The sequence below is a fragment of the Lynx canadensis genome, chromosome C1 (assembly GCF_007474595.2).
Source record: "Lynx canadensis isolate LIC74 chromosome C1, mLynCan4.pri.v2, whole genome shotgun sequence".
Lineage (NCBI taxonomy): Eukaryota > Metazoa > Chordata > Mammalia > Carnivora > Felidae > Lynx > Lynx canadensis.
The window spans coordinates 191,394,653-191,418,362 of NC_044310.1; the positions used below are offsets into that span (position 1 = coordinate 191,394,653).

A 23,710-nucleotide genomic window follows, 5' to 3' on the forward strand; every position below is an offset into this window, starting at 1 on the left:
ACTCATGCTGTTTCATTTTTATACTCTCTCTTTGGCTTGCTCATCCACCTGGTCAACATAAATATTTCATAAATTAGTTCAAGTAAACCTCTGTGAACTTCAGGGGGAAAATACACTGGATATAAGTGAAACAAGTAATTTATAGAACTAATTTGATTGCCATTGTGAAAAAGCAGCCAATGTATCTAGCTGCATGAGAATATTTTATAAATAATAGAAAGGAAGGACACCTGGGTGGCTCAGTCGGTTGAGCGTCCAACTTCAGCTCAGGTCATGATCTCACAGCTTGTGAGTTTGAGCCCCGTGTTGGGCTCTGTGCTGACAGCTCAGAGCCTGGGGCCTGCTTCAGATTCTGTGTCTCCCTCTCTCTCTGCCCCTAACCCACTCGCATGCTGTCTCTGTCTCTCTCAAAAATAAATAAACATTAAAAAAAAATTTTAATAAGTAACAGAACAAGACTGAGGGCAGGGATGGAGGGATATGATGGACCACCTTCACTTTTAAGACATATTCTAGGTTAACAATCACATCTGTGTAGATTGATGATTTCCCTTTCTTTCCAATTTTTATACATCTTTTTTTCTCTATTTGAATTGGCTAGAACTGCTGGAATGATGCTAATAATAATGGCAACAACTGTTACTCCCGTTAAATGAGAATTGCTTACCGTCAACAGGAGGAATAATGCAAACTTTTTATAAGACATATTTCCTACCATGTTAAGAAGTATCAAGTAATTCCTATTAAGAGTTGTTTAGGGGCACCTGGGTGGCTCAGTCGGTTGAGTGTCCGACTTGTGCTAAGGTCATGATGAGCCCTGCATTGGGCTCTGTGCTGACAGCTCAGAGCCTGGAGCCTGCTTCGGATTCTGTGTCTCCTCCTTCCTCTGCCCCTCCCCTGCTCATGCTCTGTCTGTCTCTCAAAAATAAACATTAAAAAACAAATAAAGAATTTTTTCTTTTTTAAAATAAACTCAGAACTGATAGTTAATTTTACCAAATTCTTTTTCAGCTTCTCAAGAGAAAATCATTTTTCCCTTTTATACTTTTAAAAACACGGCACTTAGTATTTCCCATTAGTGATGTATTTAGTATTTCCTGATTTCCTGATACTTCATCCTGGGATGAAGGTAACTTGGTCATCATGTATTATTCTTTTAATGCGTCACTAAATCACACTTGCTAATTTTTAGGATTTTTGTAATTTGAGACTGGTCTAGTGTTTAGTTTTTGTGTGCTTTTTCAGAATTTGGTATCAAAATAATATTTCAAAAAATAACTTAGCAAATCTCTTTTCCTATGTACTAGAACAAGTTAAAAAGCACTGCAGTTATGTTTCTTAGAAGTTTGCCTGGGCCTCGTGATTTTTTGTGTAGATCAGGTTTTCATACTTACCTGCACGCAATTTAGCAATAGGACCACTTACATTTAATTTCCTAAATATCCGTGATGCATTCTCTGACTCTGCGTCTGTTCATACACAGGTGACTCGTGCTTTCTCCCTTTGCTCGTGATTAGGCTCAATGGGGGTTTAAGATGTTACCAACATCTTAAAAGAAAGGTTCAAATCTCTTAGATTTATTAATACCTCCAAGTATGTTTTCTAAATCCATCAATTTCTGCTTTTATATTTGCTAATACCTCCTTTCTGCTTTCTTTCCATTTTATTATTATTATTTTGTAACTTCTTGGGATGAATTCTTCTCCTCTATCATTCTTTGCTTTAGTAATTTACTTATATCTATGAATTTTCCGCTGAGTACAACTTTAGCCATATTCCGTAAGAACACACAGAATTCTGATGATTGGTATTACTAGTTGATACGGATTTGATTTTTCAATTTTTCCTTTAGCCCAAGAGTTGTTTAATTGTCTCAGCTGGCAGAGTTTTATGCTTTCCTTCGCTTTAGTTCTATAAGAATACGGAGAATATGGATATATCTCTGCTTTTTGGATTTGACTGATATTTTCTCTGGGCTGTAATAGGGTATGCTTGAAAAAGTATTCGTTGTTTCCATGGCGTGCTGTTTGCTATTCCGTATATCATGCTATTACCTTTTACTTTTAAGTTTTCTAAAGCACAGTTTTAGATCATGGGTCAGCAAACTGGCTTAAAGGACAAATTTGGCCCACTACCTGTTTTTGTAAATAGTTTTACTGGAACACTGTCCTGTTCATTCATTTTACATGCTGTCTATGGCTGCCTTCACATCGTAATAGAGCTGAGTAGTTACAAAAGAGATCGTATGGTCATGACACTTAAAAAACTCACTAAATCAATCAATCTCTAAAATATTATTTGCTGGTCCCTTTTCAGATGCATCTCTTAATGGATATAACTTTTTTGTCCCAATCTGTCATTTTCTTCTAATAAATGAGTAGTATCTAATTTATAATTTTATATTTATTTACATGACAAATAGTTTGTCCTAATTTTATTTTTTTTGTGTTGCTTTTAGCTTTTAATTTTTTATTAAAAATTTCACTATATAGTCTGTTTTCCTGGAAGATTTATAGTCTGTGTCCTTTGGATAACATCTCTTCACTCCACACTAAGAAAAGAAATTGGTATATGATTGACCCTCTGAATAATGTGAGAGTTAGGTGCACCAACACCCTACATAGTCAAAAATCTATATATAACTTTTGACTTCCCAAAAACTTACCTACTAGTAGCCTACTGTTGACTGGAAGTCTTACTAATAACATTAAACAGCTGATTAACACATATTTTGCATGTTATATGAATTATATACTGTATTCTTCTCTATTTTCATTTTGTAACTACCCAATCTCCAATTTTTCCCTTATATTTCTGTACTGCCATAGTTTATAACATTATAATATTTACACTTACATTTACTTAATGCTAATCACTAATCCTTTTAACTTAGTGTTCAATTCATCTATTAATTCAGTAGTTTATAATACAGTCACCTCCCTTCTCCAGCCTTGCCCCACACCCTGCAGGGCTGACTTAGGAGAACTACGCTGTGCTTTTTCTGTTCGGAAATATGTGTCAATTGATATTATACTTACACGATAGCTTACCTGGACATAAAATTCCTGGGTCATATTTTTTTTGTCTAGTGACCTTGTGTATTTTTTTTTTCCATTTTGACTTAATAATAAGTCTTTACATTTAAAGATTAGAAACCATTCTAGAATTTCAAGTCTTTTATTAGGGGAAACTCTTCCTTAATGTCTTGGTAAGTTCTTTCTGCTTCAATGATTCTATTCTTCAGGGGTTATCAATTATTGGTATGTTAGATTTACCGTGCTCCGTATCTATCACTCCCTTTTACTTTTTCCATTTTGGATTGCTCAAATCTCTCAAGCTTACCTCCATTATTCCCAACAAGAGTGTATCTGATGCTTTGAAAGTGACCTTCATTTGTATAATAACTACGTATATATTTTTTCTTTTGTAACCTGTTCTATCAGCTCACTCTTACCTCTTCCCGTTGTCTTATCATTGATTTCTTGAGCTTTGTCTCCTCTTTAAACTCCTGCTTCAGAGAAGCCATCTCACCCCCAACTCACCCCCAACTCCACACACCACCTGTCACCATAGGGAACTATGTTCATAATTTTCACTTGCTGGGCTCTTTCTGGAAATGATTATCACCAACACTCTTCCCCTGAAGCTTGACTCAATGCTGAACTTGTCTCCCCAACTCACAGAGGCCCAAAGGCCATAGATTTTCAGGGGATGATAATGCAGGCTTCATTTCTCTTCAGTGGACGAAGATCAGCAGCTGTAAAGATACGTGCTTCCAGTTTCTCCTCTACTCTAAACTTCTCGCAAACACAGTTATCACTGCAGTCCGTAATTCAGCCCTCCCTCTGGCCATTCAGGGAGCCCAATGTACATACCAACTCTGCCATTCCACATATGCAGGTTATTGGTTTTGCTCCCAAGGTGTGTCAGCTATTTGGGAAAAAGCTGCATCCTCACTTTGCCTGAGTTCACGCTCTTCCGGCATGCTCTTACCTTGACTCAATTTTCACTGCACTTACCAGCACTCATTCACTTATTCTGGTTATAAGGTTTAGTTAGTTACCAAAGAATGAGTTGCTTTTGTTTCTCACGCTCCTTGTTACTTCTAGTTGGTTTGAAGAGAACAAAGATGTCAGTACTCTTTATATTTTAAAATTCTGTATGGTAAAATATATCAAAATAAAACCAAAATCATAAAACAAATGTATTACCCAATTTTTTGTAAGAAATCCATTGCTTCTGTAATCAATTATTTTTTATTTTAAAGAATCAATATGCTATTTAAAAAGTTAATAAACTTGGGGCGCCTGGGTGGCTCAGTCAGTTAAGTATCCAACCTTGGCTCAGGTCATTATCTCATGGTTCGGGAGTTCGAGCCCTGCATTGATTGGGTTCTGCACTCTCAGTGCAGAGCCTGCTTGGGATTTTCTCTCTTTCCCTCTCTCTCTCTCTCTCTTTCTCTCTCTCTCTCTCTGTGTGTCTCTCTCTCAAAATAAATAAACTGTATTTATTTAAAAATAAATAGTTAATAAAGTTGATTCAATTCATTTCACTATGTGAAATCCACATGACTCTAGCTTTAATGGCAAGTATTTACTAATCACTTGTGAAAAGTTCATCATTTTCTCAGAAGCTGTGGAAAATAGTAAAAGACACAATTTTTAACTAATATAACACTGTGTTAACTAAATGGAATTAAGATAAAAACCTAAATTTAGAAAAAAGACATAATTTTTGCCTTTAGATGATATCGCCTATGAGACAAGATGCATTCAAAAGGAAGTGTACAATTGGAGGCCCTCATGACAGCTGAGCGGCCCAGGCTCCTCTAGTCTCATCAAATCTAAGAAGCTGCTCCCTCTGTCTAGAGCAGTGGACATCTTCCCTGTTCGTGCTCCCACTTGGGGCCAGACCTAGTCCAATCCTTCAGAAGCCAGCTTAGTCATGGCCACCTACAGATTCCCAAAGGCTGGGTTAGGTACATGCTCCTCTGAGGTATTCCGTGCATTTCCCTGTTTCAGTGATCATCACATTCCACTGTAACTGCCTATTCTGCTGTCTTCTCTCCTAAAAAATAAGTTCCCAGATGGACAAACCATTTTCTGTTGTTCATCATTATATCCCAGGGCCTAGCACAGTGCCCAGAAGTTAACAGGTGCTCAATAAATAGGTGCCGCTTACATAAATAGCTTCTGTGACAGTAATTCTTAATTCCAGGTGGTCTACCTAAAACAGAGGTTACAATTCACCCAGGGATCATTAAATAATTCAAAATCACTAAACTGGCACTTCGGACAGTCTATACAGTAATTTCTAATAGCCACAGTCATATACCAAGAGAAAGTTAGTATAATTTAGAAACTTTAGGGGTGCCTGGGTGGCTCAGTTGGTTAAAAGTCCAACTTTTGCTCAGGTCATGATCTCACAGTCTATGAGTTCGAGCCCCATGTTGGGCTCTGTGCTGACAGCTTAGAGCCTGGAGCCTGCTTCAGATTCTGTCTCCCTCTCTCTCTGCCTCTCCCCCACTCGTGCTGTCTCTCTCTCTCTCTCTCTCAAAAATAAACCTTAAAAAAAATTCAGAAACTTTAAAGTTTTTATGAAGTAACATCAAATAGATATCATATAAAGTGGCACCCAATGTCTATTCAGCAAATAATGTTTAAAAATTAAGTAAGAAAGGGGGCGCCTGGGTGGCTCAGTCGGTTAAGTGTCCAACTTCAGCTCAGGTCACGATGTCACAGCTCGTGGGTTTGAGCCCTGCATGGGGCTCTGTGCCTACAGCTCAGAGCCTGGAGCCTGCTTCTGATTCTGTGTCTCCCTCTTTCTCTGCCCTTCCCTTGCTTGCGCTCTCTCTCTCAAAAATAGATAAACATTTAAAAAATAATAATAATAAATAAAGTAAGAAAAAAGTGACCTTGTAATTTTTCTGTAAGTCTAACACTATTCTGGGATACCTGGGTGGCTCAGTTGGTTGAGGGTAAGAGCGTTGAGAGCGTCCAACACTAGATTTAGGCTCAGGTATACCAGGCTCATGGGATCCAGCCCCACTTCTGGCTCCCCTGCAAAGGGCTCTGTGCTGAGCGTGAGGCCTGCTTGAGATTCTCTCTCTCCTTCTGCCCCTCCCCCATGCACATGCATGCTCTCTCTAAAATAAAAACAAAAACAAAAAAAACCCAAAAAAACATTTTAAAATAATATAAGTAAGAATGCCTTCAAATCTGCCAATTCAACCTTTTTTTTTCTTTTCTTTTTTTTTTTTTTTTTTTTTGAGAGAAAGAGAGCTTGCCCGCGAGCAGGGGAGGGGCAGCGTGGTGGTGAGCACCCTAAGCAGGCTCCACACTAGGCCCAGAGCCCCACAAGGGCTCCATCTCACTACGAAGAGAGAACTCGAGGCAAAATCAAGAGGCCAACACTTAACCAACGGAGCCACCCATGCACCCCATATTCAGATTCTTTCTAACTCAAAGAATTCACTGTCTACCCACCTGCCCTCTTCAGTATTTGCCACAAGGTGCCAAAGCTCTTGCCAAGGACCTCTAAGACATTACAGAATGGTGTTTAATTTCAACATCTTAGAAACAACTTCTATTTAACCTTAATTTTTTTCTATCTATCTGTGATCAATTTTTCTTCCCATTTCTTTGATTTTTAATATTTTAAAGTTCCACTAAAAACCAACTCTATATCATTCTACGTTTTGAACAATCAACACTTCGCCATTTTCAAATCCCTCTTTTAAATGCTCAATTTAATCTTCATACTTAATATTTCCAATTCCCTAATGTATTCAGACTCACTTTATATACCATAAAAGGAAAGAATGTTGGAGGAGAATGGCCCTGTGCTTTGAAATCTAGCTTCCTTCTAAATGAATTACTATTTAATATCAAAATTACTTTGTCTATAAACTGGACACAACTCTTCATCTGGTCTTCTCTACATTAATGGGTTTTTAATTAAAGAAGAAATCATAACAAAAGCACTAAAGTAGATCTCAGAAAAAAAAGAAACCTATTTTTTTTTCATTTTTTACATGTAGCCTCCTACAACTGACGTTATTTACCCCTAACTCCAAAGGTGAAGTTCACATAGCCTTCACTCCTTAACATTTGTTGTAAGACATAAAGAGAGGAAACGTATAAAGTCCACATGGTCTTAACCAAATTATTACTGTCTAATCCATGAAGAAGAAAAACTATACCTAAACTCTATTTTTTAATACATGATCAGTATCACTTGAAAAAGATAAAAAAAATCCCAACCACACTCAATTTATTGACAGCGATAGTAGATATTATCTTCTGCTGTGGAAATAACTTGTTTGGACTGTAAGTGGATCTGTGCTCCCTTAAAGAGCACAATGCAAGTAACTGAACACTAGAGAGCAGAATATATGCCGTTATTTATTACTAAAAGGCAAATGTAATCACTACTGAGAATAGTCTCACAGAATTAGTATTTCCACAGCAAACAGCAAACATATCCACATACTGGAATTCAAGAGTGGGAAATAATGGTTAGGTATAAAATCTTAAAAAACAAACAAACAAACAACCTTCCTCGGTATTATATTATAATGCTGAGTATAACTGGAAAAGAAAACACTTCCTTCCCATAGTTTCTTCTTTCAAATACAGCAGAAGAAGATATTAAGCAGGGAGAAAAGACAAGCCTTTAACAAAGCAACCTATGGCCCTTTCAGTCTTCCCACAGCAACACATAAACCAATCTGACCAAAATATGAACATTATTCTCTTTGGGACTGCCACTGTACCACATCCATGCGGAAACTCTGCATGTCATTACTGTTCTTTTGAGTCTCATGTTTCAGAAGCATGTTCATTTCACTGCCACAGCAGATTCCCCTAATTGCTCTCTGTAATTGTATAGTTTAGCCCCTTTTAGGAGCCTAGACTTACGACATACCTTACAATTTTTTTAAATCGAGCACTTTAATTCCCAGAATGTTAGCTTTCTTAACATATTTAATACAATGAAAAAAAAATTTACTTATCCCTGAGTCCTATACTTTCAAGGCTCAAAAAACTTTTCTACCCATGCTATGCTTTTTAAAATTATTTTTGTTATGATGGTTTTTTGTTGTTTTTTTTTTTTTGAGAGAGAGAGCATGTGTGCATGAGTGGGTGAGAGGGGCAGAGGGAGAGAGAAAATCTTAAGCAGGCTCCACACCCAGCAAGGAGCCTAAGGAGGGACCTGAACTGATCCCATGACCCTGGGGTCAGGACCTGAGCCAAAATCAAGAGTCAGACACTCAACCAACCGAGTCACCTAAAAGCCCCTTAAGCTTTCTTTGAAGTTTGTTTTTTTTTCATTTCTTTTAATGTTTATTCACTTTTGAGAGAGCGAGTGAGTGGGGGAGGGGCAGAGAGAGAGGGAAACACAGGATCCGAAGCAGGCTCCAGGCTCTGAGCTGTCAGCACAGAGCCTGAAGTGGGGCTCGAACTCACAAGCTATGAGATCATGACTCACAAGCTATGAGAACTCACAAGCTATGAGATCGGACGCCCAACCGACTGAGCCACCCAGGCACCCCTGAAGTAAGTTTTCATTCAACTTCATGGAGCACCAAAAGGTAGTGAGATACTAAACAGATAAGTATACTGATTAAAGAAAAAAAACAAACAAAAAAAAAAACCAAAAAACTAACATCGCACATAGCAATGTGAAAGCGGTAAAATTAAGACTCGGAAATGAAAATCTTCCCGCTGATGTGATCTGAAGAGAAAGATCAGTGAGAAAAATTGCCTATCACCCCAAAACATAAACGATATTCAGCATAAAGTTCAAACTAAAATACTTGAAAATAAACCAAATAAATGCTTATTGAACATCTATTATGTGCCAAATACTTTGCTGTACAAATGAGTCTGCATTATGAATTTAAATTAACATGGCCCTTAAGCTAGTTGAATTCCTTGGCTGATTTATTAGAAAGGGAAGGACAGTTCTATGGCAGGTGTCAGTACTCCTGGGCTCTAGCGCATGTCAGAGATGGTGCTCCAATCTGGTTCTGCTAAGTACTAGGTGCGTGACCTTGGGCAAGTTATTAGGTTCCAGTTTTCTCCTATGTAAAAGAGAGGACTATAATAGTATGCACCTCACTGAGTCCTTCAGGAGAATTAAATTAGGTATTTCATGAACCGTACTTAGCATGGTACCCAGCACATAGTAATCACTTAATCTTAACTACTATTAGAAGCAGTAAGAAGTAGTTTATTGGTATTATCATTTTAATCTAGAATCTGCAGGGCTAAAATGCACTCTCCAGCTGCTAGTGGTTTTCTGAATGGTACAGTGTAATTCTCCATTAAGTCAGGGCCTCCCACCTTCTTGGAGCTAGAGTAACAGAATCCACTAAGAATAAACCATATAATCTACATTAAAAATCCAGTGTTAAAACTATTTTCTATGTTCTATAGAGTCACTATATCCTGATATTCTCGTGATGCGAAACATCAACTCAATGAGCATTGCTTGATTTGGCTGCAGCATTGATGAGTTCCACTTAATAAACCTTTACAACAAAGGCTTCTGAGTCCCTATGCAAGCCACGGTCACACTCCATTGTGACAGAAACCCTATATTGCAGGACCAGAAGAAAAACTAAGTTATAGCTATAGTTCTCAAAGTTCTTTTGTTCTAAGAACCTGAAACTAATGGCCTCTTTGTTGCTAAATTCCACATACACTTTTCCATCCCTATCTTACTTAACCTCTGCAGTGTTTCACACTGTTGACCACTTTCTCTTTCTTGAAAAGCTCTCCTTTCTGGCAGCTCCGTGGATTCCTTTCTCTTGCTCCCACACTTAAATGTCAATGTTCCCCAAGACTTTCTTATTCTTATTTTGTAGGGATGGATGCAAGGTGAAACGCCTAAATGGGCCACAAGGGTGGGACAGGGACAGACTTTGCTCCTCTAAAGGTGGCTGACTCAAACCAGTTCTAGCAAGTTGTTGTGATATTAAAAAAAAGAAGAAAAGAGACAAATGCAGACCCAAGGTTTCTAAATCTTAGCATTTTCAAAAGGCAAGAAGCCAGATTTCCCATTAAATTGTTAAAATAGAGATGCGTGACCTCAAGCAAGTTACTTTATAAATCGGTTTCCTCATCTATGAAATGGCAGTGATAAAGTCACAAATTTTACATAAAGTGAATAAAACAAAACATTTCTACAGCGCCTCGTTTTATCTTCCACTCTACATCTACCCCAAGACTACAGGTTATGATCCCAAGTTTAGTTTGAAAACACATGTACAAATCGTAAACACACCTAAATGCATTCTTCTGGAGAAGAATCCAGAGTCCATCAGATTCCCCCCAAAAGACTTCAGAACCAGACTAAGCCAAATGTTTCTGCTTCTACAGCTTTAGCTGTCATCTCCATGACACGATCCCCAAATCGACGTCTGGCCAACCTATGCAGACCACTTTACCTCTGTGACCAGCCTGTCCACTGACTTGTCTCCATCTCCACTGTCATTCCCAACACCTCAGTTCAAACCTTCCATCTCTTCTTAGCAGCTTCCTCTCTGGTCTATTCCAGTCTTGCTCTCCTTCACTCCAATCTTTGTACAACTCAGATCCTCTGAAACGCAAATAATTTATTTGGCCAAAGCCCTTCAGGGTCTGCTCACGAATGTAAAAGGAATCCAAACTCTGGAGCCCATCACTTAAACTCCCAAGGACCTGACCAGGCTGACCTCTCCCCCTCCCACTATTTATTCCTATTCCTACAACTCCTACAATTTGCAACACAGAATACTCTTTTGTCCTCAGGCATTTATTCCTACTAGCAGGTCCCACCTCTCCGAATGCCTTTCTAACTCCTCCCATTCGCTTAGGGCAGAAACCCTAAAAGTCTAGAAACCCTGGGAAGTCCTTCTTTTCTTTGAGGCTTACCCCTAGGCCAGAATAAATAGGTTCTCTTCCTCCAGGCTAATCTATCCCTTATCATTTAATGTTGTAAATGTCAGCCTTTCCCCCCCCCCCCACCCCTAGACTAAAAACTCCTCAAGGGCAGAGAATGTGTCGCAGTATTACAAGGCCACAGTGACCAAGAGGAAACTAATCTGGTAAATGAATGAAACAGCACTGGTTCTGGCAACTTCCACCATCACCCCAGGTAAACATCCTACCCTCCTAAGGTGAGCCCACCAAAGTCACAGACTTCCTCAAAGCTCTGCAGCCCACCCCACCCCCCACAAACACACACACAAGCAGGCAGATAACTACAAGGCTTTCAAGGGAGCAGCAGGAAGTAAAGTAAACCCGCTTTCGATGCCCACTGGAGTACTTACCAGTCCTTTACATCTGCCAACTCACAGAATCCAACGGCTAGACCACCATCAAGCTGCTGAAACTTCTATGAAAATCCTGCTAACTTTTCAGTGGCACAAAAAGGTATTTGCCACATGAAGGCAATTATAATATTCTATCTGTACTCAAATACAGTATCAGTATTAAATTCTTAGTATTGGTAATACATACGGAGCCAAGAGCTTCTTGACATTGAAAACACATCCATAATACGAAGAATCTTTAGAGGAAAACATTATATAAAAGTCACGCACCAGGCACCATTTTAAAAACTATGCACAACTCCTCATTTAACTGTCACGGCAACCCTATGATAAAGGTATTATTATCACCCCTTTTCACAGATGAAGAAACCGAGACTTAATGAAATTAAGTCAATTGGTCCAAGTCACGTGAGATTCCAGGCCGGTCTGAGGTCAGAACCCAAACACTTAACCAACACGAAACTACACAACACTTAAATGCAAGATCCTAAGATTCAGCTGCGTGCACATCCAATCACACAAGGAGAGAAAACACAACCAAAAATGTTAACAGTGGTTATACCTCTGAGTGTGATAGACAGGGCCGAGTGGGGTGAATATGAGCTAGTATAACTTGTAGTCAGAAAAAAGCAAACAAATAGAAGAAATGGTATTTAGATGGTTTAAAAAAAAAAAAGGTTAAGGTGGGTTAGGAGAATAGTTAATGAGCACCTACCAAGAGGCAAGCACATAGGCCATCTCATCTAATCCTTAGCCAAAAAATGTTCTATTTCCGTTTTACAGATAAAGAAACTAAACATTAAGTAACGCTCCCAGTGGAAGAGCTGGGATCAGAACCCAAAGCCCAGTCGAAATGTGCCTGACTGCAGGACACGACAACTAAAATTTAACCGAAAAGCTGTTCAAAAACAAATCACATTCTGGGAAAGAATCAGAACCAAGTAGCCTGGCATAATAAGTGCAAGGTGAAAAAGAACAGAGGCCTAAGGTTTTAACTTGAAGCTTTAGTCACTAGTTATCTCTGAAAGTGTCTCAAAGAGCCAGAAGCATTGTCTAAAACTAGCCATCACAGGGAGGACCCTGGGACAGACCTGTACCTGATGGAGTGGGAAGGAGATTCCATTGCTGTTTGTTTTGCAAAGCAGAGTCGTATTAGCATAAGTTAAATGGACTTAAATGTGACTCCATTGTCAAAGCAGCAGAGTATCTGCTTTGGGGACAATTTGCTGCTTCCAGCCCAGACTCACCCATTCATCTATTGTTTACAAGTTCCCAGGTGTGTGGGGGGAGAAATGAGGTGTTATAAGTCTGAGACTATTGCTAACTGTATTCAGATATAAATGACCTCTCATTACCCAGAACTACTGTTCCAAACCTGGACGGTGAGAGCGGCTAACCCTTAGGGAACATCTCTGGTAAGAATGAATGGATCAGCACTTTTTTTGACAGGACATGTTTGAATGCTCTGACTTTGAAATTTTAAAATCCATATAAACTACAATCTCATTTCTCTAAAATAGCAGTAATATGATTTACTGAGGAAAATAGCTGGGGTGGGGGCCTACACACATTTCCTTATACAATCTTTCAGAAGAAATAAGATGCGATTATTTCACTTACAAGTTACAATAAACATCTACTTTTGAAACTAAATACATATAGTGAAACATATATTAATTACCTTAGCAATCTAAAATTAACTCAATATTTGCCCTGAAACTCTTATTAGTTTCAAATAAAATACAACTTTTAAAAGTGTCAAATCTTCCATTCCTTCAAGAATAAAGTAGCCCATGACACAATTAGATTAGGAAATTTCTGTAGGTTTGGGACAGGGTGGGAAAAAGCAGAAAACTCTGGGATTTGTACATACAGTTTTTGAAAGCTTGGGAAAGTGAAGTCGATAATATACCTTAAAGCTAGCAAATTATGGGGCAAAGGTTTTTTTTTTTTAATCCTAAAATGTTCTAGGAAAAGAGACTCACTGAACGATTTCTTCCATCCAACATGCTCTAAAAATAAGGGCAAGCTATAATAGAAGTAACAATTCTGAGTACACAAGTACATGAAAACGTCCAAGTCAATAAGCAATTTCAATTAATCGATAAAGTTGAACAACCATTAAATGTAATTTGCATTTTTGTATGAAATCCATGCCTCAAATATCAAGCTTTCCTTAAGTAAAATGCTAAATGGCTGGATATCTATCATTGTGGAGAAACAGGAGTTTTATTTTAGGCAGACAAAAGGAAAAGAAAGACACAGAAGAATCATAGGAGGAGTCTCACTTCCACGCCCGACAGGAGTCAGACCAAGTCATGGGTGATCCATAGCTCTGCTCAAGTGCCAGCTTCTCACTAGGTAACAGTGGGGGGGGGGGGTTGTGTGGTCAGAATGTGGAACACCTCTGCCCATGAACGACAGCCTGATACCGGGCAGGGCACACACACAGACACACAACATAATGGCCTGGGTCCGCTAAAAAAAGAAGGGGGGGGGGTGGGGAACAAAAAACGAAAGAGGAAAAATAACTTGCAAACTTTTGCCCACACCAGGGGCTGGTAGTGGGGGCAGGGGACATTTAACATTTCCACTTCCATACTAGACGACAACCAGAAGGTGGTTAAGTGTAGCCACAGGAAACATCCCATCCCTGAAAACCAGGAAATCGAGATCTGGAAATTTAAGTTTTTTACTTTTGTTTGTTTGTTTGTTTGTTTTTGCAACTTGCAAAGCTCGTGGCACCAAAATAAAACTAAAATTGAACCCGTTTAAACATAGGGGGAAAAAAAAATACCAAAACCACACTGTGTCAGCTTCGTTCAGTTCCCTGAGGGCTCTTCCACAGACCCTTCTGAGTTGTGGCAATAACAAGTTTCCTTAAAAATCCCCATTTTTCGATGTCTAGGGTCGGACATAATATCACATCAATCCAAGTAGTTATTGTCACAATAAATAAGCCACTCATCCTTAAACTGTAGACCTGGTTTCAGAAGCTGCCCTGCCCACCTCCTCTCCCTCCTCCTAATTTTTAATGCTTCCAAGCGTTCTGACAACCAGGGTCTCCCCCCTCGGGTTCCGTTCGTGTGTCTGATATACCAGACGCTGACCAAATAGGACAGGAAACTCCCACGTCTGGGGGCTGCTCCAGAAATCCAACCCCCGCTAATGACAATCTCCTCACCGCTCCCTTCGTCTTTCCCTGTGCGGGGACCGTCCAGGAAAGGGGGGCTTGAGACCCGGAGGAGTCCGAGAGGAAAGGAGGGGGCGTGCTTAATCTGAAATGAACACCCCCGGTTTCTGGAGCAAAGGCTAAAAAGGCGATTAGGAGAGCCAGCCCAGGAGAAATACCACCTGAATTTACCTCCTCCTTTCCCACACCAAAAGCCCAGTCACTAACTAATAAGCTGAGAAAATTCCCTGGAAAACTTTTCCAAACGGGCAGAGAAGGCCCTCTCCCCAGCCTGGGGGCTCCTGGGGAACCCGCAGGAGTTTGCAGCCCGGGAAGGGCTCGCCGGGGAGTGGGGTGGGGCGCGGGCGAGGGGTGCAGGGGCGGAGTACCTTCAATGGACAGGAACTGGCAAAGAGTTGCAAAATAGCCGAGTGCTCTCCTCCACGCCCTCGGGGGTCGCGGGCGCTAGGACCAGGGCTCCCCGAAAGGAGGGCAACCCCCAATTCGGGCCTAAAAGGAAACTTTCCGGGCCGCGGCTGCACCTGACTCCTCGCCGCCCCTCCACCCCACCCCACGCCCGCCAGGCCGCCCGCCCCGCCCCGGCCTGGCCGCCCAGAGCGCAGAGGGGAATAAATAAATTCAACTATTACCGGAATCGAGGGTGGGGGGGCCTCGGCGAGAGACCAGGGGGAAGGGCCGGGCGGGTGCCCATTCCCCACTCCTAGGCCCTGACGCCCCTGTCCCGGCAACCCGGGCCTGCCGCCCCGCGGGGGAGCCTCCCGGCCGGCGCACGATCGGGCCCCGCAGCGCCGCCGTCCCGCCCGGAGGCCCCGGGGGAGCCGGAGGGGCGCGCGGAGGCCCGGGGTGCCGGGGCAGGGCGCGGCCGCCGCGGGGCCCGCCGGCCCGAGGCCTAGCCGGCTCCCCCCCAACCCCCCGCCCCGGCCCACACCCCCACCCGGGCCCGCGCAGGCCGCGCCGCTCGGCCGGCTCGGGCCCCGGCTGGACCCCCCGCCCGCCTGCCGCCGCCGCCCGTGGGCGCCCCCAGGTCCTGCGGCCCCCAGCCCCCGCCACCCCGGCGCCAGCCCCTCTCACCCTTTCATTCTCTGCCCGGGGCCTGACGCGGGCCGGCGGATCCCCGGCCTCACGTAAGCGCGCTCGCCGCCCGCCCTGCCTGCGCGGCCCTGCCCGCCGCCCTACGGGAGCCCGGGGATGTGGGCCGGGCCTGGGGCCGCCTCTGCTTACCTTTCAGCTGCTTTTTTTTTTTTCTCCTTCCCCCCTTTTCCCTCGGCCGGGCTGACAGATCAGAGTGAGAGGCGCTGGCAATGGACTAGGAAGCTCGGCTGCCGCTGCTACTGCTCCCCCCTGGGCTCCGGCGAGAGCCTTTCCCTGTCAAGCAAGAGGGGTGAGGATCATATTTTTATTTTGGAAACTAAAAAGTGCTCCCAGGGTCGGTGATTATTAAGGGGAAATCCCTGAATATACTCTCCAGCCAAGAAGGCAGGGCTGCCGGGGCTGCACAAGAAGAGGCAGCAGCCTCCTACAGCACCACTACAGGCACTGCGAGGACATAACACCAGAGAGCCGCTCCTCTGCCCTCCGAAACGACAACTTTCCTACCATCTTGGAGGCAGAGGAAAGGGGGGCCGGGGGGAAAAGTGCACCCGCTCCCGATAAAGTGCAAATTTCGACTTCTCATCTCTGGAAAAAAGTCCATACCGGCCGTCTACACTGGCGCCTGGGGGAGAAAGCAGGGAAGAAACTGGGGGTGCTTGAGAAACGTTTTCATTCGCACCTCGGGGGAAAATGTTTCTGCATCTTCTGATGGAAAGAAATCTTTACAAGACACAGGTTTTCCGGTGATTATTGTTTTCTGTTTCCTATGTGATTTTTTTCCAGGTTGGTGGCAGTGGCATTTTAATTTTTTTTTTCAGGCTAATAATGATTCTTCTCCGTTGCGGATCGGATCCAAGTTCTGTGTCTGGTGGTCAGTTTATAAATTTGTACTTCAAGAGACTTCATAGCCACTGTATCTTATATTGGTCTATGGATATGTTTTTACATGCATATTTGCAAGTCGCTTTCTATATAAAAATTTGTATTATATATTCCACTCAAAACTGAGATTGCCAAAAGACAATTGTTAAGGGATGTCTTTTGTCTCCTTGTCTCAAAGCTATGTAAATAAAACCTGACTGTCCAGAAAGGCATGATCCAGCTGTTTATTTTTCACAGTGCCAATAAAGGCAGAGATCACTGAGAGGTTAAATACAATTTAAGTATAACTGAGCACATTTCTGAGAATAATCCTCATTCTGTTATGGTCTACCCATGAAGAAAGGTTACTGTAAAACTGGAAATAGACTTGAAAAGACAGCTTTAGATTTTCTTTAAAATTGCTTATTGAGGAAATGTGATTATTCTACCCAGATATTTGATTTTCTCATTAGATTCTTTAGGGGTTAGATCTTTGGCGCATCGCACATGTTGCTGTCCACTTTCTGTGTCACAGAGTGGAAAAATGTGTGTTTTTGTTAGAGTTGATATGTTGTTGGTTCTTAACTTCCAGTGTGCTGCCAGCTGTATAAATCACTTTTAATATATTGCAGTGGTTGTCACAGATCTACTTTTTTTAAATGAGCACAGCTTAGTGGATAAATGGGATCAAAGTTACCCAAAGCTGAGGTAGCACCGAGATCAGAGAAGGGTACCGCCCACTTGCAACAATTCCCATGGACTCTTACTGGAGGAGAATAAGTTACAGAGATATTTTCCTATTTTTGCGAAGAAAGAGAATACCAGAAAAATTATCAGAGGAACTTCTTATATGTTCTACAGGGAATGATGAACTGAATCTTGTACTAAAAGTTATTTTTCTGACATACGTTGGCCAACCGAGTGGGAATGGATTTGTGATGTTAGTGCCTCGAATCAGCAGAATATTTAATTTCTCTCATTTAAAATGTATTGCAAAGCATTTAGAAATGACTGATGACTCCACTTAAAAATGTTTATTTTTTGAGATTCCAAATTTAGAAGAAATTCCCATAAGGTTAAAGTGAGTTCAGATAATGCATGTATCAGATAATTATTATTTTCATGTTGACCCCATCTTTGTCCTCTAAATTTGAATACAGTACCTGAATACTTTGGGTTTTCTTTTTGTGGCCTTTTATTTTTCTCTGTAGTAGAAAAATCTGAAATAATTAAGGTGTAAAGTTAACAGATTCTTATCATCTTGGAAACCTCAATTGTGAAGTTGTGTTCTATGTGCAACTTTTTAAAAAACATTTGGAGAGCAAACACATTGGTCATAACAAGGAAATTACTTCTCTTAACGTGGAACTCTAGTGGACTCAAAAAACGGGTTTTTGAACTTGTTCCTATATATGATGTGACCTTATAGGTATGCTTTACATTTTCAAGAAATTAAGATGTGTTCGCTTTAAGCTGACTGCACCCTTTTATGCAATCCCTCTTGTGACACCCAAACTTATTTGTGTGATAGGGATATGGGATATGGTGCATAATCTTAGCATCTCAGTGTCTTTCTCTTTATAAAGCTTGACTTGTACATGGCTATAATCCATGATGTTTATCCACCAGCTGAGCTAAATAACCCAGACCTGGGGAATTACAGTTTAACCAAGAAAGAAATCTCACTACATTTTGCAATATTGGTGAATTTAATTGGCCAGTATTTCAGGTGATAATTGAATTCCTTTTAGGTGCTATGTCTCCCCAGTTACTAGATGCTAAAGGTGCTAACAAAACTACTGACATAATTAATCTTAAATAACCCTATTTTTGCTCAATAAAATTCCCAATATTCGAATTTGTCTAACATTATTGAGCACCTAGTGCATTTTGGTAACCTTGTTGGACACTTTATGTATGTGCTCTCATTTAATACCCCCAAGAGCTCCAAACAGAGTTATTTTTCCTTCTTTTCTCTCCTCTTTCTCCTCCTCCTCCTCCTCTTCTTTTTCCTTTCTTTACTTAAATACTGTTGGGATCACTTCTTGGCCCTAAAACTTAATAAAAAGATTTCAAATTCTCCTCTAGAATTTCCGAGGTGCCTGCCACAGCTCTATGTTCTGGATCTGGAAATGCGAAATTCCTGCCATGTGCTCTGTGCCAAAACCAAATGTTGAGTAGCCAGCAATTGGAGCCCTCTTCATCAGTGACAAGTGGCCTAGCTCACCTTTGTGAGCTGGTAACTAAGTCTCTCCATTATGTTAAAGAATGCAAAAAGATAAATATAGTTGCCAATTGAAATAGCACTGTGATTGAGAGACTTCCTCTTGATCCTGAAAACTAACAGTATATGTTGTAAAGTACTAGCATAATTGGAAATGCCACCTGTGGTTGTAAAGTTATGCTGTTTCATAAAGATCTAGTTAACAGATGACAGTGCATCCATGAATGCCAGGTTTACCTTATGTGATACGTGAAGCAATAGTGTCTTTTATTTATTCTGTTAATTTCGGAAGACTTAATTTCACAGTTTGGCCTGTAGGTGAAGTGGGAAATGTTTGCCTTAATATTTTTACTATTGGAATCTTTAATTGATCTGTATTTTGGTATTAATGATTGTAATTTTGTAAAAATTAACCACCTTATTGTGAACATTATAGTGAAGTGAAGAAAATACCACCTGTATATCCTTTAAAGGTCTCATTCATAGATTGTGTGGATTTCAAGTGAAAGAGTTTTGCATACTTAATATTATTAGATATCTTTAAGCAATAAAGCCATGACTTTATTGGCAAATGTTTGCTGACAGAATCATTAAGTGTTTAAAAAGACAAGTGACAGCAGACATGGTTATATAAATTACACATGGGATTTTTTTGGAGGGATAGGGCTATGGATATAAACCTTCCCTAATCATACAAATGTTTTTCCTAACATTTCTAAAAGTGGACTCTAAAGGGGCACATAGGTGGCTCAGTCGGTTAAGCGTCCGACTTCAGCTCAAGTCACGATCTCGCGGTCCGAGAGTTCGAGCCCCGCGTCCGGCTCTGGGCTGATGGCTCAGAACCTGGAGCCTGCTTCCGATTCTGTGTCTCCCTCTCTCTCTGCCCCTCCCCCGTTCGTGCTCTGTCTCTCCCTGTCTCAAAAATAAATAAACGTTAAAAAAAAAAAAAAAAGCAGACTCTAAATTCATATCAAGAGTCCATAGCCAGGGTAAAAACTCCCAAGGAGGTGAAAAGACAGGAGTGGGGTGTGCGGTGTGTGTACAGAGCCTGAGTTTTCAGAGCCACGCTATTAGGATGGCCATAAACACAGGTTTTTTTCACTTGAAGCATTGCTGTTTTGGAAACATTTGTTGGTAATGTTTCTATCTAAAACAAAGATTTGGTTTTATTGTGGTTACCGTGTCCTACAAGAAAATGTTTCTGAGACCGGCATATTTGGCAGACATCGACACCATAGTTGTAGATTATCTGAGTATGAAATTTCTGTAATACAGATTCACCTGTAGTCAAAACACACATGATCAGGTAATCTCCAAGTTCTAAACACCTAACCCAGGGGCACGGAGCCCTGGAAATTACGACCTGATGCCAAACCAGAAACCAAGAAAAGTTGTTTTATTTAATCCCCACAAGGGCCAAAAGATACCCTCCGGGAACCTGATGGTCACTGGCAGCAGCAGGGGCAAGATGTGTCCCTGGTGCCGTTTCACTGCCTTATCGTGCTGTAGGCAGAAGAATGTAACAGAGCCTAGGCTGTCTGCCTTCTAGGGCCATTCCATGGACTACTAACCTTACACTAAGGAAAACAACTCTCTAACTGAAGTTACGGTTTAGGTAATGATTAGTAAAAAGAAATACCCAAAAGCAGTATTAATGATTGGATTTGAGTAGAATTATAAGTGATGGTCAACCTTTGCTATAATTTCAAATGAAAAACTGTCCCTAAAGTGGTGGTTAGCTACAACATTGTAGTAAGAAGAGAAGTCCATAGAGCCCTCAGAATAACAAGCAAAGGTCAACACGAAGATTACAGTGTTCGTTTCTGCTACATTCCTGGGTAAGGGAACTTTTGTAGACCCAGTGGGAACTTAACCACTATTTCCATGGGAAAATAAATTCCGGGTTCCAAATAGCTCATCTACAATGATGTTCTGGAACGTGTCCATTAATTAGTTTGGACCTGCTACACTGTAACATCTTTGTCATATATTTGTTATAGAATACCAGAATTCAATAGTAAGGTTGGAGAAAGGGGGGAAATTCTCTCATTCAGTTAAAGTAAGGATTAACTAGGGGCCCTTCGATGGCTCAGTTGGTTAAGCGACCGACTCTTGAGTTTGGCTCAGGTCACGATCTCACGGTTTGTGGGACTGAGCCCCGGGTCTGTGTTGGCGGCGCAGGGCCTGCTTGGGATTCTCTCTTGTTCTCTCTCTGCCCCTCTCCTGCTCACACGCCCGTGTGCTCTCTTTCTCTCTCAAAATAAATAAGCATTACAAAACAAAAAACTTCCTATCTTCTCCGTTTGTTTAAAAATATAAATAAGGGATAACTGTTAACACAATTCAAACAGCTGATTCAAATTCAGGTGAGGAGGATGATCAAATTATAAAACGGTAAGGCCAATTGTACACCAGGAGGAAGACCTCAGTGACCAAAAGTTGTATTTTCACCTTAACTGCATACATTGGTGTTTCTGTTTTATGCATATCTGGGTGCTATATGAGCTTACAAGTAGGTGTTTGCTTTTTTTTTTTTTTTTTAAGTGTATTTTGAGAGAGAGAGAGAGTGAGGACGAGCCGGGGAGGGGCAGAGAGAGAGGGAGAGAGAGAGAATCCCAAGCACAGTCTGTGCTGGCAGTGCAGAGCCCAACACAGGGCTAGATCACACAAACCCATGAGATCATGACCTGAGCCAAAATCAAGAGTGGGTCACTCAACCGACTGAGCCATCCAGGGGGCCCTGCATTTTGTTTTATTAAGGAAAACCAGAAAGAGAAAGAAATGGACAGAAGTAGATACGATTCTACTAAAAATTATCCAACCTCATTCTTCTATTAGGTCGTTGATGTTTTTTTCCCCACGCCTCAAGCCACGGCCATTCTTGTCTTCATGCCTCTGTTCTGAGCTCTGCCAGTTAAATCCTTGAGTTTTCTAGGTTTTGTTTGTTTCGTTTGTTTGTTTGTTTGTTTCCACATGTGTTCCTCTTGTGCAAAAGGGCCTGATGTGGTTGGGAGTTCAGTCATCAATCAAGGCTATCTGGTTCAGGAACTTGGCTTTACCACTTTCCTTGGTAGTGTGATCCTGGGCAAGCTACTTAACCTCTCCGTGTCCTCCTTTGTCAAAATGAGGATTACAGAGTTGTGAGGATTCAGTGGCATAGTGCATGTGAGACCCGAGGCAGGGTCTCCTGCACCTAGTAAGTGCTATGTAAAGGTCAGCTGCTCTTTTTGATTGCTTGCCAATAAACACTTTACAGGCAGTACGGCTCAAGGTCAGGGAGAACTGTTTTGTTTTTGTTTTGTTTTGAAACACTACCAAGACAGTGGGCTTAGCAGCACTAGACACAAGTTGACCTCAACACAGAAAAAGATCAAAGACTATGATTATGGTATACCAAATATCTGCATTAAAATATAAACATTCCATTGACTTTTTTTCCAGATAGTGTTGAATACCCAGGTGAGTGATAGTCTGCAATAAAGAATTTTAAGTTTAGCTGAGATTTTTGGTGTCCTTCAGACTCCATCAAAGTGTTAAGAAATATAAAGTGGGGTACAGGAAGAGTACACACAGAATGCACAACAGGAGAATATGGTCACCATTATTATTAACCCCTCCGTTAGCCATCCTAAAGAATGAGAAATGCATTTCAGCTTCAATATGAGGGATTGAAGAAGAATTTGCTGACAATGAATCATAAAAAAGATGATGAAACATCTTCAAAAAGAGCCATCCCACACAGGAACGAGTAGATGTTTGATGTGTAACATTTCCAACTAACTTGTTTTAGCGGGCAGGTATTCGTTTTAAAATGCAAATACAGTTCAGGGTTAAAGTGTGGGGTATAGATCAGAAAACCATGTGTGAATCCAATAGCTAATATTTATTTACTAGCTATGCAAACGGGCAAGTTCCCTAGTCTCTCAGACTTCAATGCTCTCATTCTTAACACCATTGCTTGAATAAGATGATTTATAGGACCATCTGTGGTATAATATCTGACACCTAACAGCCACTCCACAACTGTCCATTCCTATTTCTTTTCTCTGAATTCATAGAAAGCAACTGGAATCAAAGTAGGACTTTCATTAGAAAATGGAAAGGGGCCAGAGGGCGCCTGGGTGGCTCAGTTGGTTAAGTGGCTGACTTCAGCTCAGGCCATGATCTCATGGTTCATAACTTTGAGCCCTGCGTCTGGCTCTGTGCTGACAGCTCAGAGCCTGGAGCCTGCTTTGGATTCTGTGTCTCCCTCTCTCTCTGCCCCTCCCCTGTCTCTCTCTCTCTCTCAAAAATAAAACATTAAAAAAAATTTTTTTTTTAAGTATTGAACAAATACCACATTAATTAGAACCCTATTTACATATTTATTATTTGCTTGGAAGATTTATGTGAGATTTCTCTTTGAAGTTATTAGTGGTCTTGATGAAATGAAAGTTTAATTTTAAAAACCATGATTGAACTATACATTTTCACAGCCAGAACAGATTCAGCCAACACAAAGCCACAAGTGTTTTATTCACTCAGCTATGTGCCAGACTGATAGGCCTTTCCCTAGAACTTGGCTCCAATGGAAAATGATCACAGGGGTCTTCCTTTACAGGGTACTAGGTGATACAATGCCAAGAGAACTCACCTCAACTCTGTGGCATATTGTGTTTGAAACAGGGAACTTAAGAAATCAACTTCGCAGCTAATGACCTACTAAAAAGAATAGAATGATAGAACGGAAAATATCCAGAGTCATTGTGGTCAAAGTTTATTTCACGAAACCGTTCCCTTCAGTTACGTGCGCATGTGCTTTTATGGTGAACTGGAACAAAAAGTTTTAGAGCTACTGCTGTGTATTCTGAGGCTGAAATTTGTAGCGTCCTGCAGGGTATAAGTAGTGAACCAGACAGGCCCTGTCCTCATGGGCTTTACAGCTGAGGCATAGGATAAAGGTCTGAACTGGCCTAGATTGAAGACTATAGGGAGAGGTGGAGCCAGAGAGGCGCTTGAGACCAGTGGGCTTAAAAATATT

At 41.1% G+C, this 23,710-nt stretch overlaps 1 protein-coding gene and 1 long non-coding RNA gene across 3 annotated transcripts in view; one reads left to right on the forward strand and one right to left on the reverse strand.

The window, feature by feature from the left end:
* The window catches only part of INO80D (INO80 complex subunit D), a 73,327-nt gene extending 57,518 nt beyond the window's left edge, over positions 1-15,809 (reverse strand). Inside the window, exon 1 of one of the 2 annotated variants that reach the window (XM_030323751.1) lies at positions 15,735-15,809. The gene's annotated coding sequence lies outside the window, so the exon portion shown is untranslated. Of the gene's footprint in view, positions 1-14,881; positions 15,024-15,734 lie in introns of those variants that run through there. The other variant, XM_030323748.1, reaches the window with a different exon arrangement.
* LOC115519882 lies at positions 15,530-19,262 on the forward strand. The gene is made up of 2 exons (XR_003970637.1): positions 15,530-15,637; positions 15,793-19,262. It is a non-coding gene; the product is annotated as an uncharacterized LOC115519882 (long non-coding RNA).
* The last annotated feature ends 4,448 nt before the right edge of the window (positions 19,263-23,710 follow it).